Source organism: Vespa mandarinia, chromosome 12 (assembly GCF_050613455.1).
Source record: "Vespa mandarinia isolate Hongniang chromosome 12, ASM5061345v1, whole genome shotgun sequence".
NCBI classification, from domain to species: domain Eukaryota; kingdom Metazoa; phylum Arthropoda; class Insecta; order Hymenoptera; family Vespidae; genus Vespa; species Vespa mandarinia.
The window spans coordinates 531,280-548,081 of record NC_140821.1 but is presented as its reverse complement, the minus strand read 5'-3'; positions in this window follow the sequence as shown (position 1 = coordinate 548,081).

Here is a 16,802-nt window from a genome sequence, read left to right as displayed (position 1 = left end):
TTTAAAAATTAAAAATTCTAAATCGTGATTATCGAATCATTTCTCCTTTTTCTTTTGACGAGTAAACATCTAAAGTGTCTCAGGAAGTCTTCTCTGCAAGTGTCAACGAATATTAAGGTAGATATATTTTTATATCTTACGTTTCTTCAATAATTTATACAGTGCCTTATTATAACGGTGATATTAATAATTTTGTTTTTATTTTGTTGTTTCAGAACGTCATTGCAATCGCTCGGGAACCAATGTTGTAATCGAATATTTGTATCTCTTAAATATGAATATCGCGAAGTAGAAGCAGTGTTCGTTCGTTCGCGTTTCGCGATTTATAAAGCAAAAGTTTTTGCAACGTCTGCGTGCAATGCAGTCGTTAGAGTCAGTGTTTGTTCGCATACTTTATTAATTTTTTTAACAGTCGCATAGGCTGTATTTATAAAAGACAGTAGAGTTTCGCGAAGTAAATTCAGTGACCGTTCGTTAAAAAATAACTATCGCGATATAGAGTCAGTGCATCATTGAAGAGATTCTTGATCAACTTCGATGTCGACCTAACTAATTTTCAACCACATACGAATCGTCCACCCTGAATTTCGATCTGAACGAGTGTTTTGGAGCCATCGCAGAACTTCTTAAGTAGTGAGTGAATTTTTAAGTCCCTCCAATCACTCAATCATGTCGAGGACGATAGTTCCGAATCGGCACGGGTGATTGGTTGTAATTAATTAGTAGAAGAGCATTGAGTGACCACGAGTAAATTTCTTCTGAGATTTACTCGTGAATGGTTTCTTATTTTTTCATTTATTTCTTAGATCAGGATAGGGTCTTCTTGCTCAAACGCGTTTATAATTATTTGAGATTTTGAATATTTTAATACATTTTAAAATATTTTACTCGCGCGGAAATAAGTAAAGAATCGATATTCATAAGTTCTAATAAGGAACGAGTAAGAAGACACTCGCGATGGATAGTCTCTGGATTACAAACGAAATTGTTGATGATTTAGTACAATAATTAAAATATTCGTTTGTAAGAAGGAACGTCCAAGGGTTTGCTTTATATTTTTAAATAATTATTAATTAAATATTTAATCAATTTAGATTGATACAAAAAAAGTCTCGACAGAGTCATTGGTTTTGAGAAAGAAAAATCGAGTAGAATGATTGCTAAAAAACAAAGAGACGTAGTCCGTAAGCCTAGATGATAAATTAATTATTTTTTAGCTCAGGATTTTCAGCAATTAATATACTATTATCTAATTTCTAATTTTTTTATAATTAATATCTAATTTCTCCCACGCAGCGAAAAAGTATATTTCGAAAGGATAATAATAAGTTTTCAGATTTGTTAGGGTTGTATTAGAGTTTTCTTTCATATCTTAGAATTTGGAATCAAATTTTGTCGTTACAGTTTTAGAGTGATAATCGATTAGGTTGAGGCACGAAGCAAAGAAGAAGCTATATGCCGAAGACAACATGTGGCTCCAGAGGACAACTATTAGGCTATTGAGTTATTTTCGAAGGTTCATTAGAAACTTTCGAGAATGGCTCTTAGTTTTGCTATGTTAGTGTTTTAATTTTACCATGTTGTCACTCAAAATGCTCTTATGGTGATGGGTGTACGGGTGTAAATTTAAAAAATTGAAACGAAGTAACTTTCCGTAAATAATATTCCCACATTGCCACGCGTACGCGAATAGAATTATTTCATATTTTATGTCTTTTTAATATTAAACTTTTTTTAAAAACTTAATTGAATTTATGATTCTAGTTTAATAAAATCAAATTTTACGTTAAAGTCGATTTATAAATTTAGCACATTTTTTCTTTTCTAAAGTTCAATACAATTCATAATTTTATTTTAATAAAATCGAGTTCTATATTAAAATCACATATCTATGAAATGTAAAAGTAATATAATATTTTTTTAGATCAGTATTCAGAATTTTTCATTCTTTTTTAATTAATATTCTTTTTTTCTTAGCTTTTAAGTTTAATTAAATTAAATTCCGAAGTTTATCGTTCGTATTATTAATATACATATATACTAATTCTTTTTTCTTTCCTTATTTCTTTTCAGCTAGGTCCGAGTCGTGGGATCGCAAATACGTGAAGGAATGATTAACTAATATTCAAACAATAGGATATTCTTAGCAACGTTATAGAGATCATGTACATATATTATCATATATTATCGATTAATAAATATAATATTTCTTTCAGAGAGAATAATACTTATTTATATCTATGTACGGAATATTTCATTTCTTTTTAATTAATCTTTTATTTTTCTTAACTTTAATCAAATTAAATTCAGCATTTTGTCGTCCGTATAATTACTGTCATTTCTATTTTTTCTTATTTACTGTCATTAATTATCTTCTATATATATCTCGGGTGGGACCCATGGGAGGGGCCTGTGGGTGAGGGCTTCTGTGCGGGTTGCTTTCTTAGCATCTTAAAGAGCTGCATCTCTTTTCTTCTCTTTTTGGGGCTCTCTTTTCTATTTCATATTTTTCATTCTTATTTACTATTATTAATTATGATTTATTAGTCTCGGGTGGGACCCATGGGATGGGGACATGGGTGTGGGCCTCTGTGCGGGTTGCTGTCTTAGCATCGTGTGGAGCTACTTCTGTTCTCTTATCTTTCTGCAGCTTTCTTTTCTATCTAATATTTTTCTTATTTAATTATGTTTTTAATTGTATTTTTAATTATGTTATTAATATGTTATTTCTTTTCATTATGTCTTTTCAGATTTTTATTATGTTATTTCTTTTTAATTATGTTTTTAATTATGTTTTCAGTTTTGTTATTAATATATTCTTATTAATTATGATTTACAGGTTTTAGGTAGGAACCATTAGATGAAGCGGACTGTTGATTCAGCAGCATGCAGAGCTACTTATATTTTCTTATCTTTCAGCAGCTCTCTTTTATTACTCATATTTTTCTTCTTTAATTATGTTTTTAATTATGTTTTTTATTATCTTATTAATATGTTATTTCTTTTTATTATGTCTTTTCAGAATTTAATTATGTTATTTCCTTTTAATTATATTTTTTTAATATTTATTTATGTTATTTCTTTTTAATTATGATTTTATGTTTTTAGTTATGTTAATATGTTTTTATTAATTGTAATTTTTAAGCATAAGGTCGGAACCATGAGATGAAGAGGACTGTTGTTTCAGCATCGTGCAGAGCTACTTCTATTTTCTTATTTTTCAGAAGCTCTCTTTTATTATTCATATTTTTCTTCTTTAATTATGTTTTTAATTATGTTATTAATATATTCTTATTAATTATGATTTTTAAGCCTTAGGTGGAACCTATGTGATGATAGGGGCTGCTGTTTCTGCATCGTGCAGAGCTGCTTCTATTTTCTCATCTTTCTACAGGTTTCTTATCTATTTATATATATTTATTTTCTATTATATTTCTATTCTATTTATAATCTATATATATTATGTTTTATTTTATATATTTTTTTCCTTTCTTATTTTCTCCTTAACTTCTTTTTTTTCAGGATAGATCATCAAGGCATAGGTTCACCTCTGGACGAATGCGTCATCGCCTGGCACGATTCTTCATCGATTTTTACACGCGGTTACGGGCAGGATAGGAGAACACTGGCGTGCGTGTCGGCGTGCACAAGCGTTGGTGTTCTCGGGCGCGATTAAATTTCGTTTGACTGCTCGTATCGAAAACGCGAATTTAGAGTAGATTCATCGTTTTTCTAACACTCATGTGAATGAACGCGGACGCGACTTAAAAGTCCTACCGGGGACTTCGTTTAAATTTTTGCTCGAATATTCGATTAGATTACCTCGCGAACGCGTTTTTTTAGAGTAGAGTCACCGTTTTCCGAGCACTTGCGTGGGTGTCCGGGCGCGATTAAAAGTCCTACCATGGACTTCGTTTAGTGTTGAAATTCGGGGTGCGCGAACGGTTTACCTTGTAGTGCTGTACATAGCTGGCTGATGTTATGACAATCCTAATGTTTGGTAGCGGGGCGGAAATCCCGACAAATATCATGGAAAGTCTAAATACCGGTTAGCATATGTCACTTTGGATTTCAACTTAGAGTCATCGTTATTCTAACACCCGCGTGGGTGTTCGCGTGCGCGATTAAAAGTCCTACCGGGGACTTCGTTTTGTTTGTTCGAATATTCGATTAGTTTATTTAGAGTAGAGTCACCGATTTTCGAACTCTTGCGTGGGTGTCCGGGCGCGATTAAAAGTCCTATCATGGACTTCGTTTTAGTGTTGAAATTCGGCGTATGCTTCGGATTTCAACTTAGAGTCACCGTTATTCTAACACTCACGTAAGAGTTCGCTTGCGCGATTGAAAGTCCTACCGGGGACTTCGTTTTATTTCTTCGACATATCGATTAGATTACTTCGCGAATTTGGATAGAATAATAGAATCCACGTAATTATAACACACGTGAGTGTCGCGAACGCGATTAATGCGCTTTGATTGTTCGAAATTCGGATGCACGAATACAGATGTGCTTAATAATCCGTTATGCCTGAGGCGGAGGGTGTCGAACGGTTAAGCTTTCTGTAAGTGGAGTCCCTGTAGCTAAGGCTAGATACTTCCTGTTAGCTTTGTCCCATGCCCAAGATATCCGAAGCGGAAGGCATGAGGGATCGGTATCGCGGTACGCGGATTTTAGAGTAAAGTAGAGTCACCGTTAGCCCGTGGGTCTCCACATGCAGCAACTTCCACGTAGTGAGACCTGGGTCGTTAATACTTGCAAAGTTTAATTGTAAACTTTTAAATGCAAGTATTACCGAGCGAATGGCTGCATATTGTATTACTTTTCCAATATCTTTTCAAACTAATTCCAACTAAACATTAATATATTTCCATCTTATATAGCTAATAATTCTTCGAAAGAAGAAATATAACAGAATTTATTGTACAATAATTTCTTACAGAACGACAAGGAAATTTATCAATCACAATTTTATATCCGTTGTCATTTCTATTTATTCTTATTTACTCTCATTAATTAACCTTTATATATCTCGGGTGGGACCCACAGGAGGGGCCTGTGGGGGAGGGCTTCTGTGCGGGCTGCTGTCTCAGCATCATATAGAACTGTTTCTCTTGTCTTATCTTTTTGGGGCTCTCTATTCCTCTCTTTCTGGGGCTCTCTTTTCTTTCTTCGGCTCTCGTTTCTATCTCAAATTTTTCTTTTTGAATTATGTTTTCAATTATATTATTATTATTTTATTTTCTTTTTAATATGTACTCTTAATATTTATTTATGTTGTTTCTTTCTAATTCTGTATTTAATTATGTGTTTAATTATGTATTTATGTTTTTAATTATGTTTATTTTCTGTTTATATTATATATATATGGTTTTCTGTTTTATATATTCTTTTGTTCTTTTATTTCCTCTTTATCTTTTTCTTTTACAGGATAGGTCATCGAGGGATAGGTTCATCTGTGGACGGATGCATCGTCGCCTGGCTGGATTCATTCTCGATTTTTACGCGTGAATACGGGAAGGATAGGAAGAACACTGGCGCGCGTGTCGGCGGGCACAGGCGTTGGTGTTCTCGGGCGCGATTAAACTGCGTTTGATTGTTCGAATCGAAAACGCGAATTGTAGAGTAGAGTCATCGTTTTTCTAACACTCACGTGGGTGTTCGGGCGCGATTAAAGGTCCTACCGTGGACTTCGTTTGATTTTTTCCAAATTTCGATGGGGGTACTTCGCGAATTTCGGCCTAACAGTAGAATCTACGTAATTACAACACACACGTGAGTGTCGCGACGCGATTAGTATTTCTAAGGAGTGCGCTTTGTTTGTACGAAATTCGGAAAGCACAAATTCAGATGTGCTTAATTATCCGTTATATCTGAAGTGGACGGTGCAAACGGTGGAGCTATCTGTAAGAGGTGTGCAGTAGCTAAAGCTACGCATACCCTGTTAGTTAAGAAGCCAGTGCATTGAAGCGGAAAGGTATAGCGGATCGGTATCGCGGAACGCGAATTTTAGAGTAGAGTCACCGACAGTCCGTGGGTCTCCACATGCAGCAACTTCCACGTAGTGAGACCTGGGTCGTTAATACTTGCAAAGTTTAATTGTAAACTTTTAAATGCAAGAATTACCGAGCGAATGGCTGCATATTGTATTACTTTTCCAATATCTTTACAAACTAATTCCAACTAAACATTAATATATTTCCATCTTATATAGCTAATAATTCTTCGAAAGAAGAAATATAACAGAATTTATTGTACAATAATTTCTTACAGAACGACAAGGAAATTTATCTATCACAATTTTATATCCGTTGTCATTTATTCTTATTTACTCTCATCCTTTATATATCTCGGGTGGGACCCACAGGAGGGGCCTGTGGGGGAGGGCTTCTATGCGGGCTGCTGTCTCAGCATCATATAGAACTGTTTCTCTTGTCTTATCTTTTTGGGGCTCTCTATTCCTCTCTTTCTGGGGCTCTCTTTTCTTTCTTCGGCTCTCGTTTCTATCTCAAATTTTTCTTGTTAAATTATGTTTTCAATTATGTTATTATTATGTTATTTCCTTTTTAATATGTACTCTTAATATTTATTTATGTTGTTTCTTTCTAATTCTGTATTTAATTATGTGTTTAATTATGTATTTATGTTTTTAATTATGTTTATTTTCTGTTTATATTATATATATATGGTTTTCTGTTTTATATATTCTTTTGTTCTTTTATTTCCTCTTTATCTTTTTCTTTTACAGGATAGGTCATCGAGGGATAGGTTCATCTGTGGACGGATGCATCGTCGCCTGGCTGGATTCATTCTCGATTTTTACGCGTGAATACGGGAAGGATAGGAAGAACACTGGCGCGCGTGTCGGCGGGCACAGGCGTTGGTGTTCTCGGGCGCGATTAAACTGCGTTTGATTGTTCGAATCGAAAACGCGAATTGTAGAGTAGAGTCATCGTTTTTCTAACACTCACGTGGGTGTTCGGGCGCGATTAAAGGTCCTACCGTGGACTTCGTTTGATTTTTTCCAAATTTCGATGGGGGTACTTCGCGAATTTCGGCCTAACAGTAGAATCTACGTAATTACAACACACACGTGAGTGTCGCGACGCGATTAGTATTTCTAAGGAGTGCGCTTTGTTTGTACGAAATTCGGAAAGCACAAATTCAGATGTGCTTAATTATCCGTTATATCTGAAGTGGACGGTGCAAACGGTGGAGCTATCTGTAAGAGGTGTGCAGTAGCTAAAGCTACGCATACCCTGTTAGTTAAGAAGCCAGTGCATTGAAGCGGAAAGGTATAGCGGATCGGTATCGCGGAACGCGAATTTTAGAGTAGAGTCACCGAAAGTCCGTGGGTCTCCACATGCAGCAACTTCCACGTAGTGAGACCTGGGTCGGTATTACTTGCAAAGTCTAATTCTAAATCATATTACGCAAGTACTACCGAGCGAATGGCTGCATATTTTATTACTTTTCCAATATATTTTTAATCTCATTCTAAATGAACATTAATATTTTTCCACTTTATATCGCTAATAATACTTCAAAAAAGGAATATGGCAGAATTCTATTCTACAATAATTTCATAGACCAACGAAAAGGAACTTTTTCTATCACACCTTTTTGTCCGCTGTTATTTCTATTTATTCTTATTTACTTTCATTAATTATCCATTGTGTATTTCGGGTGGGACCCATGGGAGGGGCCTGTGGGTGAGGGCTTCTGTGCGGGTTGCTTTCTCAGCATCTTAAAGAGCTGCATCTCTTTTCTTCTCTTTTTGGGGCTCTCTTTTCTATTTCATATTTTTCATTCTTATTTACTATTATTAATTATGATTTATTAGTCTCGGGTGGGACCCATGGGATGGGGACATGGGTGTGGGCCTCTGTGCGGGTTGCTGTCTTAGCATCGTGTAGAGCTACTTCTATTTTCTTATCTTTCTGCAGCTTTCTTTTCTATCTAATATTTTTCTTATTTAATTATGTTTTTAATTATATTAATAATATGTTATTTCTTTTCATTATGTCTTTTCAGATTTTTATTATGTTATTTCTTTTTAATTATGTCTTTTCAGAATATAATTATGTTATTTCTTATTAATTATGTTTTTTAAATATTTATTTATGTTACTTCTTTCTAATTATGATTTTATGTTTTTAGTTATGTTAATATGTTTTTATTAATTGTAATTTTTAAGCATAAGGTCGGAACCATGAGATGAAGAGGACTGTTGTTTCAGCATCGTGCAGAGCTACTTCTATTTTCTTATTTTTCAGAAGCTCTCTTTTATTATTCATATTTTTCTTCTTTAATTATGTTTTTAATTATGTTATTAATATATTCTTATTAATTATGATTTTTAAGCCTTAGGTGGAACCTATGTGATGATAGGGGCTGCTGTTTCTGCATCGTGCAGAGCTGCTTCTATTTTCTCATCTTTCTACAGGTTTCTTATCTATTTATATATATTTATTTTCTATTATATTTCTATTCTATTTATAATCTATATATATTATGTTTTATTTTATATATTTTTTTCCTTTCTTATTTTCTCCTTAACTTCTTTTTTTTCAGGATAGATCATCAAGGCATAGGTTCACCTCTGGACGAATGCGTCATCGCCTGGCACGATTCTTCATCGATTTTTACACGCGGTTACGGGCAGGATAGGAGAACACTGGCGTGCGTGTCGGCGTGCACAAGCGTTGGTGTTCTCGGGCGCGATTAAATTTCGTTTGACTGCTCGTATCGAAAACGCGAATTTAGAGTAGATTCATCGTTTTTCTAACACTCATGTGAATGAACGCGGACGCGACTTAAAAGTCCTACCGGGGACTTCGTTTAAATTTTTGCTCGAATATTCGATTAGATTACCTCGCGAACGCGTTTTTTTAGAGTAGAGTCACCGTTTTCCGAGCACTTGCGTGGGTGTCCGGGCGCGATTAAAAGTCCTACCATGGACTTCGTTTAGTGTTGAAATTCGGGGTGCGCGAACGGTTTACCTTGTAGTGCTGTACATAGCTGGCTGATGTTATGACAATCCTAATGTTTGGTAGCGGGGCGGAAATCCCGACAAATATCATGGAAAGTCTAAATACCGGTTAGCATATGTCACTTTGGATTTCAACTTAGAGTCATCGTTATTCTAACACCCGCGTGGGTGTTCGCGTGCGCGATTAAAAGTCCTACCGGGGACTTCGTTTTGTTTGTTCGAATATTCGATTAGTTTATTTAGAGTAGAGTCACCGATTTTCGAACTCTTGCGTGGGTGTCCGGGCCCGATTAAAAGTCCTATCATGGACTTCGTTTTAGTGTTGAAATTCGGCGTATGCTTCGGATTTCAACTTAGAGTCACCGTTATTCTAACACTCACGTAAGAGTTCGCTTGCGCGATTGAAAGTCCTACCGGGGACTTCGTTTTATTTCTTCGACATATCGATTAGATTATTTCGCGAATTTGGATAGAATAATAGAATCCACGTAATTATAACACACGTGAGTGTCGCGAACGCGTTTAATGCGCTTTGATTGTTCGAAATTCGGATGCACGAATACAGATGTGCTTAATAATCCGTTATGCCTGAGGCGGAGGGTGTCGAACGGTTAAGCTTTCTGTAAGTGGAGTCCCTGTAGCTAAGGCTAGATACTTCCTGTTAGCTTTGTCCCATGCCCAAGATATCCGAAGCGGAAGGCATGAGGGTCGGTATCGCGGTACGCGGATTTTAGAGTAAAGTAGAGTCACCGTTAGCTCGTGGGTCTCCACATGCAGCAACTTCCACGTAGTGAGACCTGGGTCGTTAATACTTGCAAAGTTTAATTGTAAACTTTTAAATGCAAGTATTACCGAGCGAATGGCTGCATATTGTATTACTTTTCCAGTATCTTTCCAAACTAATTCCAACTAAACATTAATATATTTCCATCTTATATAGCTAATAATTCTTCGAAAGAAGAAATATAACAGAATTTATTGTACAATAATTTCTTACAGAACGACAAGGAAATTTATCAATCACAATTTTATATCCGTTGTCATTCTATTTATTCTTATTTACTCTCATTAATTAACCTTTATATATCTCGGGTGGGACCCACAGGAGGGGCCTGTGGGGGAGGGCTTCTGTGCGGGCTGCTGTCTCAGCATCATATAGAACTGTTTCTCTTGTCTTATCTTTTTGGGGCTCTCTATTCCTCTCTTTCTGGGGCTCTCTTTTCTTTCTTCGGCTCTCGTTTCTATCTCAAATTTTTCTTGTTAAATTATGTTTTCAATTATGTTATTATTATGTTATTTCCTTTTTAATATGTACTCTTAATATTTATTTATGTTGTTTCTTTCTAATTCTGTATTTAATTATGTGTTTAATTATGTATTTATGTTTTTAATTATGTTTATTTTCTGTTTATATTATATATATATGGTTTTCTGTTTTATATATTCTTTTGTTCTTTTATTTCCTCTTTATCTTTTTCTTTTACAGGATAGGTCATCGAGGGATAGGTTCATCTGTGGACGGATGCATCGTCGCCTGGCTGGATTCATTCTCGATTTTTACGCGTGAATACGGGAAGGATAGGAAGAACACTGGCGCGCGTGTCGGCGGGCACAGGCGTTGGTGTTCTCGGGCGCGATTAAACTGCGTTTGATTGTTCGAATCGAAAACGCGAATTGTAGAGTAGAGTCATCGTTTTTCTAACACTCACGTGGGTGTTCGGGCGCGATTAAAGGTCCTACCGTGGACTTCGTTTGATTTTTTCCAAATTTCGATGGGGGTACTTCGCGAATTTCGGCCTAACAGTAGAATCTACGTAATTACAACACACACGTGAGTGTCGCGACGCGATTAGTATTTCTAAGGAGTGCGCTTTGTTTGTACGAAATTCGGAAAGCACAAATTCAGATGTGCTTAATTATCCGTTATATCTGAAGTGGACGGTGCAAACGGTGGAGCTATCTGTAAGAGGTGTGCAGTAGCTAAAGCTACGCATACCCTGTTAGTTAAGAAGCCAGTGCATTGAAGCGGAAAGGTATAGCGGATCGGTATCGCGGAACGCGAATTTTAGAGTAGAGTCACCGAAAGTCCGTGGGTCTCCACATGCAGCAACTTCCACGTAGTGAGACCTGGGTCGGTATTACTTGCAAAGTCTAATTCTAAATCATATTACGCAAGTACTACCGAGCGAATGGCTGCATATTTTATTACTTTTCCAATATATTTTTAATCTCATTCTAAATGAACATTAATATTTTTCCACTTTATATCGCTAATAATACTTCAAAAAAGGAATATGGCAGAATTCTATTCTACAATAATTTCATAGACCAACGAAAAGGAACTTTTTCTATCACACCTTTTTGTCCGCTGTTATTTCTATTTATTCTTATTTACTTTCATTAATTATCCATTGTGTATTTCGGGTGGGACCCATGGGAGGGGCCTGTGGGTGAGGGCTTCTGTGCGGGTTGCTTTCTCAGCATCTTAAAGAGCTGCATCTCTTTTCTTCTCTTTTTGGGGCTCTCTTTTCTATTTCATATTTTTCATTCTTATTTACTATTATTAATTATGATTTATTAGTCTCGGGTGGGACCCATGGGATGGGGACATGGGTGTGGGCCTCTGTGCGGGTTGCTGTCTTAGCATCGTGTAGAGCTACTTCTATTTTCTTATCTTTCTGCAGCTTTCTTTTCTATCTAATATTTTTCTTATTTAATTATGTTTTTAATTATATTAATAATATGTTATTTCTTTTCATTATGTCTTTTCAGATTTTTATTATGTTATTTCTTTTTAATTATGTCTTTTCAGAATATAATTATGTTATTTCTTATTAATTATGTTTTTTAAATATTTATTTATGTTACTTCTTTCTAATTATGATTTTATGTTTTTAGTTATGTTAATATGTTTTTATTAATTGTAATTTTTAAGCATAAGGTCGGAACCATGAGATGAAGAGGACTGTTGTTTCAGCATCGTGCAGAGCTACTTCTATTTTCTTATTTTTCAGAAGCTCTCTTTTATTATTCATATTTTTCTTCTTTAATTATGTTTTTAATTATGTTATTAATATATTCTTATTAATTATGATTTTTAAGCCTTAGGTGGAACCTATGTGATGATAGGGGCTGCTGTTTCTGCATCGTGCAGAGCTGCTTCTATTTTCTCATCTTTCTACAGGTTTCTTATCTATTTATATATATTTATTTTCTATTATATTTCTATTCTATTTATAATCTATATATATTATGTTTTATTTTATATATTTTTTTCCTTTCTTATTTTCTCCTTAACTTCTTTTTTTTCAGGATAGATCATCAAGGCATAGGTTCACCTCTGGACGAATGCGTCATCGCCTGGCACGATTCTTCATCGATTTTTACACGCGGTTACGGGCAGGATAGGAGAACACTGGCGTGCGTGTCGGCGTGCACAAGCGTTGGTGTTCTCGGGCGCGATTAAATTTCGTTTGACTGCTCGTATCGAAAACGCGAATTTAGAGTAGATTCATCGTTTTTCTAACACTCATGTGAATGAACGCGGACGCGACTTAAAAGTCCTACCGGGGACTTCGTTTAAATTTTTGCTCGAATATTCGATTAGATTACCTCGCGAACGCGTTTTTTTAGAGTAGAGTCACCGTTTTCCGAGCACTTGCGTGGGTGTCCGGGCGCGATTAAAAGTCCTACCATGGACTTCGTTTAGTGTTGAAATTCGGGGTGCGCGAACGGTTTACCTTGTAGTGCTGTACATAGCTGGCTGATGTTATGACAATCCTAATGTTTGGTAGCGGGGCGGAAATCCCGACAAATATCATGGAAAGTCTAAATACCGGTTAGCATATGTCACTTTGGATTTCAACTTAGAGTCATCGTTATTCTAACACCCGCGTGGGTGTTCGCGTGCGCGATTAGAAGTCCTACCGGGGACTTCGTTTTGTTTGTTCGAATATTCGATTAGTTTATTTAGAGTAGAGTCACCGATTTTCGAACTCTTGCGTGGGTGTCCGGGCCCGATTAAAAGTCCTATCATGGACTTCGTTTTAGTGTTGAAATTCGGCGTATGCTTCGGATTTCAACTTAGAGTCACCGTTATTCTAACACTCACGTAAGAGTTCGCTTGCGCGATTGAAAGTCCTACCAGGGACTTCGTTTTATTTCTTCGACATATCGATTAGATTACTTCGCGAATTTGGATAGAATAATAGAATCAACGTAATTATAACACACGTGAGTGTCGCGAACGCGATTAATGCGCTTTGATTGTTCGAAATTCGGATGCACGAATACAGATGTGCTTAATAATCCGTTATGCCTGAGGCGGAGGGTGTCGAACGGTTAAGCTTTCTGTAAGTGGAGTCCCTGTAGCTAAGGCTAGATACTTCCTGTTAGCTTTGTCCCATGCCCAAGATATCCGAAGCGGAAGGCATGAGGGATCGGTATCGCGGTACGCGGATTTTAGAGTAAAGTAGAGTCACCGTTAGCTCGTGGGTCTCCACATGCAGCAACTTCCACGTAGTGAGACCTGGGTCGTTAATACTTGCAAAGTTTAATTGTAAACTTTTAAATGCAAGTATTACCGAGCGAATGGCTGCATATTGTATTACTTTTCCAGTATCTTTCCAAACTAATTCCAACTAAACATTAATATATTTCCATCTTATATAGCTAATAATTCTTCGAAAGAAGAAATATAACAGAATTTATTGTACAATAATTTCTTACAGAACGACAAGGAAATTTATCAATCACAATTTTATATCCGTTGTCATTCTATTTATTCTTATTTACTCTCATTAATTAACCTTTATATATCTCGGGTGGGACCCACAGGAGGGGCCTGTGGGGGAGGGCTTCTGTGCGGGCTGCTGTCTCAGCATCATATAGAACTGTTTCTCTATTCTTCTCTTTCTGGGGCTCTTTTCTTTCTACGGCTCTCGTTTCTATCTCATATTTTTCATTTCTAATTATGTTTTCAATTGTGTTATTAATATGTTATATCCTTTTAATTATGTTTTCTTAATATTTACTCATGTTGTTTCTTTCTAATTATGTGTTTAATTATGTGTTTAATTATGTGTTTATGTTTTTAATTATGTTTCTAATCTATTTTTATTAATTCTAATTTATAAGTTTTTGGTAGGACCCATAGGATTGTGCATGCTGCTTCTCTTTTCGTTTCTTTTTCTAGGTGTCTTATCTATTTATATATATTTATTTTCTATTTGTATTTTATATATGTATATATATATATTATTTTCTCTTTAGCTTTTTCTTTTTCAGGATAGATCATCGAGGGATAGGTTCATCTGCGGCCGGACGATACATCGCATAGGCAGGATTCATCATCGATTTTTACGCGCGAATACGGGAAGGATAGGAAGAACACTTGCGCGCGTGTCGGCGGGCACAGGCGTGGTTGTTCTCGGGCGCGATTATATTACGTTTGATTGTTCGAATCGAAAACGCGAATTGTAGAGTAGAGTCATCGTTTTTCTAACACTTGCGTGGGTGTTCGGGCGCGATTAAAGGTCCTACCGTGGACTTCGTTTGATTTCTTCAAAATTTCGATGGGGGTACTTCGCGAATTTCGGCTTAACAGTAGAATTGCGTAATTATAACACACACGTGAGTGTCGCGACGCGATTAGTATTTCTATGGAGTGCGCTTTGTTTGTACGAAATTCGGAAAGCACGAATTCAGATGTGCTTAATAATTCGTTATATCTGAAGCAGACGGTGCAAATGGTGGAGCTATCTGTAAGAGGTGTGTAGTAGCTAAAGCTACACATACCCTGTTAGTAAAGAAGCCAGTGCATTGAAGCGGAAAGGTATTGCGGATCGGTATCGCGGTACGCGGATTATAGAGTAGAGTCACCGTAAGCTCGTGGGTCTCCAAATGCAGCAACCTCCACGTGGTGAGACCTGGGTCAGTATTACTTGCATGCTATAATTATAAATTCTTTAACGCAAGTATTACTGAGCGAATGGCTGCATATTTTTTTACTTTTCCAATATCTTTTTAATCTAATTCCAACTGAACTTTAATGTTTTTCCACTTTATATCGCTAATAGTACTTCAAAAGAAGAAATATAGCAGAATTCTATTGTACAATAATTTCTCAGAGAAACGAAAAGGAAATTTTTCTATCTCTCTTTTATGTCCGCTGTCATTTCTATTTTTTCTTATTTACTCTCATTAATTATCCTTTATGTATTTCGGGTGGGACCCACGGGTGGGGCCTGTGGGCGAGGGCTTCTGTGCGGGTTGCTGTCTCAGCATCATATAATACTGTTTCTCTTGTCTTATCATTTTAGGGCTCTCATTTCTATTTCATATTTTTCATACTGATTTACTCTTATTAATTATGATTTATAAGTCTCGGGTGGGACCCATGGAATTGGGACATGGGTGTGGGCCTCTGTGTGGGTTGCTATCTCAGCATCTTATAAAGCTGCTTCTCTTTTCTTCTCTTTCTGCAGCTTTTATTATTCATATTTTTCTTCTTTAATTATATTTTTAATTATGTCATTAATATGTTATTTCGTTTCATTATGTCTTTTCAGATTTTTATTATGATATTTCTTTTTAATTATGTCTTTTCAGAATATAATTATGTTATTTCTTCTTAATTATGTTTTTTTAATATTTATTTATGTTATTTCTTTTTAATTATGCTTTTATATTTTTAGTCATGTTATTAATATATTTTTATTAATTATGATTTACAGGTTTTAGGTAGGAACCATTAGGTGAAGCGGATTGTTATTTCAGCAGCATGCAAAGCTACTTCTATTTTCTTATCTTTCAGCAGCTCTCTTTTATTACTCATATTTTTTTTCTTTAATTATGTTTTTAATTATGTTATTAATATGTTATTTCTTTTTATTATGTCTTTTCAGATATTTATTATGTTATTTCTTTTTAATTATGTTTTTATATTTTTAGGTTTGTTATTAATATATTCTTATTAATTATGATTTACAGGTTTTAGGTAGGACCCATGAGATGAAGCGGACTGTTGTTTCAGCAGCGTGCAGAACTACTTCTATTTTCTTATCTTTCTTTTATTCATCTTCTTTTTTTCTTTTTCAGGATAGATCATCAAGGCATAGGTTCATCTCTGGTCGAATGCGTCATCGCCTGGCACGATTCATCATCGATTTTTACGCGGTTACGGGAAGGATAGGAAGAACACTGACGTGCGTGTCGGTGTGCACACGCGTGGGTGTTCTCGGGCGCGATTAAACTTCGTTTGATAGTTCGAATCGAAAACGCGAATTTAGAGTAGAGTCACCGTTTTTCTAACACTCATGTGAATGAACGCGGACGCGACTTAAAAGTCCTACCGGGGACTTCGTTTAAATTTTTGCTCGAATATTCGATTAGATTACCTCGCGAACGCGTTTTTTTAGAGTAGAGTCACCGTTTTCCGAACACTTGCGTGGGTGTCCGGGCGCGATTAAAAGTCCTACCATGGACTTCGTTTAGTGTTGAAATTCGGGGTGCGCGAACGGTTTACCTTGTAGTGCTGTACATAGCTGGCTGATGTTATGACAATCCTAATGTTTGGTAGCGGGGCGGAAATCCCGACAAATATCATGGAAAGTCTAAATACCGGTTAGCATATGTCACTTTGGATTTCAACTTAGAGTCATCGTTATTCTAACACCCGCGTGGGTGTTCGCGTGCGCGATTAAAAGTCCTACCGGGGACTTCGTTTTGTTTGTTCGAATATTCGATTAGTTTATTTAGAGTAGAGTCACCGATTTTCGAACTCTTGCGTGGGTGTCCGGGCGCGATTAAAAG